The sequence below is a fragment of the Cajanus cajan genome, chromosome 11 (genome assembly GCF_000230855.2).
Source record: "Cajanus cajan strain Asha chromosome 11, NIPB_CcT2T_4, whole genome shotgun sequence".
NCBI classification, from domain to species: domain Eukaryota; kingdom Viridiplantae; phylum Streptophyta; class Magnoliopsida; order Fabales; family Fabaceae; genus Cajanus; species Cajanus cajan.
The window spans coordinates 6,878,804-6,889,712 of NC_138527.1; positions in this window are offsets into that span (position 1 = coordinate 6,878,804).

Sequence of the window (10,909 nt, forward strand, 5' to 3'; positions counted from 1 at the left end):
AAAAAAAATACCCCTTCTTGAAAATTGGTTTCTTTTACATATGCAATTTGCAGAAAAATGGTGAAACTCAGAAAACACAATTACTTCTATAACAGTGCCTTGATCCGATAGAAGCAAATTTTACTGTTAACCCAATTGTAATAAAGAAAGCAGCAAGATTCATGATAAATTCATCGTAACCTAAATATAAATAATAAATAGTTAATGATATAGAGTATGTTTGTTTAATTTATTTATTTTTTATAAAAACGTTTCTTTTCAATAAAATTAAATCTTTTTATGTGTTTGTCTATTTTTTTTTAAATAAATGATCTTTCGTTTTTTTAAGGAAACAATTTCTATCTACTTCTTAAAGAATTATTTTTTTTAAAATATTTATTTTTAAATTTAAATCATAATAACACAATTATTCAATTACCGCCGCTCATATAAAAGGATAGAGAGGATGTGCGTGAAAAGGAGTGAGACGAAAAAAAAAATATATATATATATATATATATATATATTTTGGGTATTTCAATTTTTTTTCTCTAAAAAATGTAATAAAAAGGTAGAAAAAAATTTCAATAAAATTTTTGTTCACCTTCCTTATTTTTATTACCGATTCTTTTGTTAAGCCATTCTATTTTACATTCTTCATTTCATAATGTTGTAAAAATAAGCCTTTTGATATTCCTCCTATTTTATATAAAGTAGTAAGGTAAAATTAGGATAACATACAATGGATTGAATCAACTTAAAAATAATTTGAAACTCTATTTGTAATTAATTTGTTAAACTTAGTTTATAAATCAAATGACTTGAATTTGAGCTAAATATTAGGTCTAATAAATAAATAATCTGAATTTGAGTTGTATATAATTTGACTCATTTGATTTATGAATGTTTTTGACATATAAGTATATAATTTATATAACTAATTTTATATTTAATTTTAACTTATTTAATTTTAAAAGAATTTTCAAATTTAGTTATAAGTTAATAATAATAAAAAAGTTAACACTTCAGAATTTCATAATTATGGATTGAGTTTACAATTATTTTATACAAGGTGAAGTAGTTTTTTTATTTATACAGTCTGGATGTAATTATGTTTCTTTGAAGTTATGCCTTGTAACCTTACAAAGCTAATAAAATAAGTTATGTTTTGTCTTTTAAAAAAATTAAATAATTATTTTATCTAAAATTTACTATTAAATTAAAACTATGAAATGTATAAAAAGATTAAAAAAACTGACTTCTGGTTTATGTAATTCAAGCTAATGAGTTGAGTTGAGTTGCTAGCAAGTTTGAACTGAACCGAATTCAAGTTGTAAAAAAATGTTCGTGTTGAACTCAAGTTGAGTTGAGTCAATTATTAGCAACTCGAACTAAGTTGAACCAAACTCAACTAAGCTGAACTCATTTTCAACCCTAAGTAAAGGGTACTCTGTGCCTTCATGAAAATCAGGGAAAATGATAATTTTTTTCATGGTAATTTTTACAATTTTAATATCTTGATATTTTTTTAGTCATTATAAATGGTAAAATAAGTATAAAAATTGCTTACACAAAATTGAGATAATCCCCTTTATTATCAAAATAGAATATGGATATAAACATACGTAATCCATTTCTTCTTTCTTATTGCATGTTATTTTTAACTATGTGTGTGTTAAATTTTATTTTTTTTTTGTAACATTGTTTGTTTTGTGTAAATGTCTTTAATTTTGTGAGGGTAAAAAAAATGGTGCCTCAACAATGAGTATCATAAGTGAGATATAAAAGAAACGCGAAACATCGACAGGCCTAATTTAAAGTAACTCAAACGTGTGTGCGTGTGTGTTAATTTTTTTTTGTAACATTGTTTATTTTGTGTAAATGTCTTTAATTTTGTGAGGGTAAAAAAATGGTGCCTCAAGAATGAGTATCGTAGGTGAGATATAAAAGAGACGCGAAACATCGACAGACCTAATTTAGAGTAACTCAAAATAAATTTTACACCACACACACAAAGTTGAATTAATACCTTTGTCACATCAACATGAATAGACAACATTAAAAAAAAATTAACAACAATGACTAAAAAGATTTAAAAACGATAAGTATAAAAACTAAAAAAATTTACCTTAAATTATAGAGATTAAAAAAGATTGAAAAAAGTAAGTATAAAGATTAAAAAAAAATTAAACTATTGGAACTAAAAGATAAAATAAGTAAACATACAATACTTAAAAAGAAAGTATTTTAACCATATAAGAATAACCATTCCTTTCGATATTTAACTTTTGAAGCATTCTGTTTAACAAATTCCATGGGTAAAATGGTAAAAAAAAATTAGCTACGAATGTTGGCTCTTCGTATTAAAGGCATTAAAAAAAATATTAATTAAGAGGCTAAAAAACTGTTAATAAGATTGCATTTTTAATCGGAGAAAATATTAATTATAGGAGTGGGAAAAATAATCTCGATGTGGGAAGCGTAAAACTCAAAACCACACATCACTTTTCATGATAATTTTAGCTATAGTACTATTTTATAATTTTTTAAATACGTAATAATGATTTACAATTGACTATAATAATGTTAAGTTAAAATAAAATCTTACATCCTCAAATTATAAGTTTTAATGATAACAAACTCAAACGTTTTTTAAGAGAAAAGATTTCTTAGAATTTTTTCATACTCAATCGATTGTATCACGTCTTGATAGTAAGACGAAACAATATAGTAATTTTTCAACTTTAAATTTATGTTATTATTTTGTGTTGAAAGTCAAAGAATACTTATGTTAAGTTAGTAGTGACTTGTGAAAGAATATTTTTATCTTTGTAAAAGATAGTGAAACTTGATTAGATTGATCAAGAATTTGACGTAATCTTAGTGATAGAGATGAACCAATATAAAAATATTGTGTTTTTTTTTCCTTAACTTTTCGTCTGCACTCAAAAGGTCTTGTAACTACTTCACTATTTCAAAAAAGTGAAATTTTGATCGACATTATTCAACTCTTCTTCTAGTATTTTTCTTTTCTCCATAATTTGGTATCAGAGCCCAACCTTTGATGGAGTTGAGCGTCTAACTATGCTAAATAAAAAAGATCATACGATGGGTAGTGAAGGTCATTACCTACATAAAGGAGCTTTTCTTACAAGGCCACCAACCTTTAATGGAGAAGACTACCTATATTGGAAGAACAAGATTGAGATGTTCATCAAGTGCATCTAATATCATCTCTAGAAGATCACCATGGGAGGTGATGTTGCATTGACCAAAGTCAAAAAGTGAGTACAAATAAGATGGTTACAACACTCTGCAACTCAACACAAAGACAAGATACACCTTAGCTTACTCTTTGTCAAGAATAGAGTACAAAAAAATTTGTGGCTACAAATTTGCTAAAGAAATGTGGAAAGTCATCATGAGGGTATTGAAGATGTTAGGCTCAAAAGAGCTAATACTCTTTAGAGACACTATGAGTTGTTCGTTATGAAGGATAAAAAAATTATTGATGAGATGTTTGGAAGATTCCAAATTATTTTCAATGGGTTAAAATCCTTAGGAATTGAGTTCTCCAAAGCTTAGAACAATCTCAAGATCTTAGATAGTCTTCAAAAGATCTAGGAAACTAAGGCCACCGCTATATCAGAAGCTCATGACCTTTAAACTCTTACACTAGATGGACTCTTAGGAGCCTTGAGAGTTCTTGAAGTTCATCTAAATAACAGGGATCATCTGAAAGCTAATGACTCTATGGCTTTAAGGATTGGTGAAACCAACAAAAAGAAGGATAAGGGAAAAGCTTTGAAGGTTGAGTCCAAGCAAAATAGTTCAAATGAAAGTTTTGAAAACTCCATGGATGATGAGATATCTCTCATGTCCAATAAGTTTAAAAACATGTTCAAAAAGAAAAAAAAGGCTGAGAAGCTTCCACTAAAAGAAGGATAAGTTCAAAAGATCTATTCAAGAAGAAAGTAAAGATGATGGAGGACCATCCTTGGAGCTACATGTGGGACCCATCACTAGGTCGATGACTAGGAGAGTCAAGGATGATAGAGGAGCTACCATGCCTAGAGACATCCTCATCATGAGTGTAGAGTATTGATCCTCTCCTAAGCCTGAATAGTGTAGGATTTATTGCTTTCATTTTCTATTTTACCCTTGTATTTTGGGTATCCTAGATGGTAGGATTTTTTTTTTTTGGTATTTCCATTTTGTCATTGTATTATGGGGCACTTAGACTAGGATTTATTTTAGGACTTAAATCTTGAGTTATGAAATCAAAGTCCACTTCTTTTCTTTCTTTTTTTTTAGGTCAAAGGGTACTTTAGTTTTTTAGGGGGGAAGGAGCCACACTTGTAATGACCCGTCGTGGTCCCTACACTTAGTAGAATCGCACTAAATACTAGTAGACTAAGAAAAGATATTAAAACTGGATAACCCATACATACAAGTCTATCTAAAAATAATAATAATAACTATGTTTCTATGTACAAAATATAACATCATATATGTATAGTCATCCCAAAATAATATCACCCTAGTGCCGATCAAGCATGCTTAGTCAAACACTCTAACACTAACTCTAACACTGGGACAAAACACTAGATCTTGTCAGCAACGGCCACATCAACTCCAACCTAACCATGACCTGCTCTCATACATAGTATGATCATCATAGTCCATTCACATGGAAATAGAAGGGTAAGCTAGAGTTCAATAAACAACCATACAAGCATAAGAATAATTATCTATGCTACTCAACTATCAATTCATCAAATCACGAAGTCAAACACAAAATCACAAAGTCAAACACTATATACTTCATCATAATAACAATCATGCAATAGTAGCAACTCATGACAGATATCAATGCATATCAATCATCTAATGCGTCGTCACGCATACACCTAGGAGATCTCCCTAGCAGCAGAGCAGTATAAGTGACATGCCAATCCTACCAAAATCACCCCAACCATTTTTACGCCCAATGCGCTCGCTCTGTCACAGCTAAATAAGATATAAATCCTCACTAGGGTTTACTCGGATGATGGCACTTATACACTTAGAAGTCTGCTTCTACCGTCAAGTATAGCACAATTGGGTACAGGCTTACCACGACCTTGGCATGGATTACCAAGTCACTTGTAGAGTTCGCCCATCGACTATCCGCAAGGAACCACACACATTCCCCAGTACTTGGTTAAGGGAATAACCCTCAACCTCATACCCCGCTCCAACACTAGCTAAGGACTTAGAGGACACTCACCCAAGCCAGTGGTCTAACCAAGCACCACTCTCACCCAAAACCAGTGGTCTATCTTGATGGAATAACACTAAGGCCAAGAAGACCAAGAAGTGATATATTAAAGGAGGCAAGAGGAATGGGTTAGTTTTGAAAACCATAAGAGGAGTTGGCCTACTTTTGGGCCTTAGCTCCTACGTTTTTTTTATTAGTATAGGATTTATTCCTATTTTACCCTTGTCTTTAATTTCTTATTTTACCCTTGTATTTTTGGTACCTTATACATAGGATTTATTTATCTTGTATTTCCTATTTTACCCTTATATTTTGGGGTGCCTTAGTCATACGATTTATTTTTACTTGTATTTTTCATTTTACCATTGTATTATGGGGTGCCTTAGATTATAGGATTTTATTTTATAGCTAGGGTATTTTATTAGGGTTAGGAAAAAGGCCTAGACGTATTTTTTGGTAGTCTTGGAATTAATTTTGGACTTGGTAAGACTTAGGCCCAAGTGGAGGGCACCTAGGTTGCATGGTCTTATCATGCACCTAGTTGTAGCTTAGCCAAACCCAAAGATTCCATCCTTAGCCACCAAGTAGCTTTTAGGGTTAATTTAGGTTTCATTTGAAGTGTATTTGGCATTGCATTTTCAGCCAATACACTCTCAAATGCAACCCTAAATGCTCTATCCCTTCTATAAATACCCTAGGCTATGCAACTTGTAATCACTTTGGATATTGAATATAGAGAGAGCCTTTGTGCCTTTATATCATCCTTAGTCTCCCTTGACCATTTTCGGCCAAACCCTACCTATCTCCACCTTGAGAGAAAAACCCTAGAAGTGGCCTTCATCACCCATGGAGTGAGTCAAACCCTAAAGTACCCTCTCAAACCTTTCATCAAACACCTTCACTCCACTCTCCATTTCTGCCCATCCACCATATTCCTTCTCCAAAGTAGATGCCACCCTTGAGGATCTTGATCCAAGAAGTCAAGGTGTCCTCACATTGATCAACCATTCCATCAATGCAAGCAAGGATGCCATCATTTCTAAGCACCACTCTCATATAAATCAGTGGCCTATTCAACCACCACTCTCAAGAGACTCTATGTGAGTTCTTCCAGCTTGAAAACGTTTTCTCTCTCCTCAAGTCCTAGGCTAGACACATACCATAAGGCATCACATGCAATAATGCATCATACATGGCCAATCCACCATCATGATCAATATCATCCTCATATGAACATACACACATGTCATATCATATTTAAACATTCATACATATCATTACCAAGCATACATATGAATCATACACCACCATACATCATATATCATACATACATGATCAAATATTCAACTTTTAACATGCATAAGAATCATTTTTAATTAACATCACTAAGCGTACTCACGCGCAGCGCAGTCAGCTCGCGTCCAGCCTAAATCCAACCCAAGAGCTCTAAGCTCTTCCACGCCTGACGCATTCAACTCACGCCTGATGTCCTTAAGACAGAGACTCATAGAAGTCTCCACGCCCGGCGCACTCACCCTGTGCCACCTAAAATAGAGGCCTCTAGGGGTCTCCACTCCCGATGCACTTACCCTGCACCCGACACCATATTAGCAAAACATCATTCAAGCCACTATCTGATATTGCGCCCGACGTGGTTCTCCTCACGCCCGACGTGAACTCATCTAGAGACTCCCATTTACAATCACGCCCGGCACGAATAACCTCGCGCTTAACATGATCAAGAAATGGTTGCCCCTAATGAATGCATGCCTGGCGCCAGAACATGCACTCGGTGCAAATTCATACAGCAGCCTCCAAAGCTTTAAATGTTTCCATCAAAACCAGAAAATCAACAAAACCAGCCACATGCAATCCATGAAATATAACACGTAGGCTCAATACAACTTGAAAAGAAAACTCAGATTCAACATGCACCCATCCGATGCATCAAAATTACCAAAACCCCCATTTTTTCCAAAACCCCAAAAAATGAGAAATTCCTTCAATCCAACCATTGATTATAAAATTTCATGCATCAATTGAGTTCCCAACTCACATGCAACCAAAAAATCTACTTTCTAGCTCCCCTCACCTGAAGATTGACTCAGAACAACCAATAAGATGAAGAAGAAAAAGAAAAATCTCCCTCAAAGTTCATCTCGTGAACTTCAATCCTCCAAAACAAGCTTCCTAGCCTGAATTTCAAGAAAAGACAGAAGGAATTAATGATCTAAAGAAGAAGAAGAATCAAACAGAGAAATTTGGGAGAGAAAGGAGCTCACAGACCAAGAGTCCTTCTCTCTAAAACCTCTCTCTAGATTTTCTTTGAGAATGAGCTTATGAGGCTCCCTACTCAAAGAAAACCTTATATACTTTTCTCTCTAGCATCCACTAAACCCAGAATCAACTTACTATGTTACAATACCCCCAAACAAACAGGAATTTTTATCCCCGAAAATAGGCTTACCTGAAAAGAGGAATGGATATCGTTCCTTGAATTGACTCTCTACCTCCCAAGTCGCCTCACTAGTAGCTATATACCAAAGAACCTTCACTAAGCTGATGGACTTGCCCCTAAGCTCCTTTAACTTGTGATCAGCCACAACTACTAGTCTCTTCTTATAGGTCTTGTTCTCTCTAACTTGCACCTCATCCATCTCCACCACGTGACTCAGGTCTTTAACGTACTTACTCAACTGTGACACGTGAAACACATCATGTAAGTTGGACAGAACTGGAGGCAACGCTAATTGATAAGCCACTGGACCTACACGACGAAGGATCTGGTAAGGACCAATGAACCTCGGAGTAAGTTTCTTGGCCCTCACAGCCCTTCCCACTCCAGTAGTGGGTGTCACCCTAAGAAACACGTGCAATCCCTCCTCAAACTCTAGAGGTCTCCTCCTCCTATCAGCATAGGACTTTTTTTGGCTCTGGGTAGCTCTCAACCTCTCTTGAATTTGTCTCACCATCTCAGTAGTCTGAAGAACCAACTCTGGACCAACTACTATTGACTTACCCTCTTGATACCAACATAATGGAGTCCTACACCTCCTGCCATGCAAAGCCTCAAAAGGCGCTATGCCAATACTCGAGTGATAGCTGTTGTTGTAGGTAAACTCCACTAATGATAACACCTCCTCCCAGCTACCCAGATGATCCAACACACAAGCTCTCAGAAGATCCTCAAGTGATTGAACTATCCTCTCTAAATGACCATCTGTCTGTGGATGATAAGTGGAGCTCAACCTCAACCTCGTCCCTAAAGCCTGATGCAAAGTCTGCCAAAACCTAGAAGTAAACCTCAGATCTCGATCAAAAATAATACTAGAAGGCACACCATGCAACCATACTATCTCTCTAAAATAAAACTATGCAAGCCTCTCCAAGGACCACCTCTTGTTGACCGGAAGAAAGTGTGCACACTTTGTCAACCTATCAACAATCACCCAGATAACATCACTATTCCTAGCTGTCTTAGGCAACCCAACTACAAAGTCCATGGTGACACTATCCCACTTTCACTTAGGAATCTCCATCAACTGCAAAACCCCTCCAGGTCTCTAATGCTCAATCTTCACTTTTTGATAAGTCAAACAAGCGGCCACAAACTCTACTATCTCCCTCTTCATACCAGGCCACCAAAAACTTTTCTTAATGTCTTGATACATCTTAGTCATACCAGGATGTATGCTAAGACGAATCTTGTGTCCCTCCTCCAGAACAACTCTCCTTAACTCTGAATCCTGAGGTAAACAAATCTGACCTCTAAATCTCAGAATCCCATCAGTACCAAGCTCAAAACCAGCTTCCATCTCGGTACCAAGTAATCCCAAAATCCTCAACAACTCTGGATCCTGCAACTGCTTAGTTCCCACCTGTCTCAAGAACTCATTTGCTATGGTAATCATACCACAACTAAAGTGATCTTGAACAACCTCCACCTCAAATCTCAAATCTTTGAATTTCTCAATCAGTTCCAACTCCCTAATCATCATGGCCAACATGTGAATGGATTTCCTACTCAAAACATCAACTACTACATTCGCCTTTCCAGGATCATACATCAACTGGAAGTCAAAGTCCTTTAGGAATTCCATCCACCTTCTTTGCCTCATATTCAGCTCCTTCTGATCAAACAGATACTTCAAGCTCTTGTGATCACTGAATACACTAAATCACTCACCATACAGATAGTGCCTCCACGACTTTAAAGAAAACACCACAACTGCAAGCTCCAAATCATGAGTGGGATAGTTCCTCTCATGGGTCTTAATTTACCTCGAAGCATATGCTACTACTCTCCCTCCTTGCATCAACACACAGCCCAACCCCTGGTGAGAAGCATCACAAAACACATCAAAATGCTCACCAGTGTCAAGTAACACTTAAACTGGAGAAGTAGTCAACCGCCTCTTCAACTCTTGAAAACTCCATTCACAAGCATCCATCCAAACGAAGGACTGATCCTTTCGGGTCAGTTGAGTCAAAGACATTACTATTTGAGAGAAAACCTCTATGAATCTCTGATAGTAACCCACTAACCCAAAAAACTCCTAATCTCCGTAGCAATCCTAGGACGCTCCCATTGAACCACAGCCTCCACCTTGGCTGGGTCCACTACAATCCTTTCTACTGAAATCACATGCCTAAAAAACTTCACCTTAGATAGCCAAAACTCACACTTGGACAGCTTGTCATACAACTGCCTCTCCCTCAGCACCTCTAAAACCAACCTCAGATGCTCATGGTGATCCTCCAAAGATCTAGAATATACCAATATGTCATCAATGAAGACCACCACAAATCTGTCTAAGAACGGCCTGAAAATCTTGTTCATGTAATCCATGAACACCACCGGAGCATTAGTGACATCGAATGACATCACTACATACTCATAGTGATCATACCTAGTCTTGAAAGCAATCTTTGGTATGTCACTCTCCTTCTCCCTGATCTGATGATATCTGGATCTCAAATCAACCTTTGAGAACACCGAAGCTCCCCTTAACTAATCCATCAAATCATCAATCCTTGGAAGCGGATACTTATCGTCAACTTATTCAGTTTCCGATAATCTACAAACAAACAGGCCCCACCATCCTTGTTCTTCACCAACAGTACTGGAGCACCCCAAGGAGAAACACTAGGCCTCACCATGTGTTTCTCCAACAAACCCTCTATCTGCTTCTTCTACTCTACCAACTCAGCTGGAGCCATCCTATAAGGGGTTACTGATACTGGTCCTGCACCAGGTACCAGATCAATACTAAACTTAATATCACGTATAGGTGGCAATCCTGACACATCATCTGGAAACACATCAGAAAACTCACTAACAACCTCAATCTTAGTGATGGCCCTCTCTGTCTCAACACTCAAGGCAACAAACAACATGAAGCACTCAGCTCCATCCCTCATCAACTGCTCAGCCTAACCCGCTGACAACAATACTTCATCCTCCAACTGAGGAAATACTAACTCTCTCCGAGCACAATCTACGAGGATGTGATGGGAAGATAACCAATCCATCCGCAAGATGATATCTATATCCACCATGGGCAAAACAATCAGGTTCACCCGAAACCTCCTACCAAAAACCTCTACCAGACATCTCACACACATCTTCGACATCACCACAGAAATTGAAGCCGGAGTAGACATAGACAA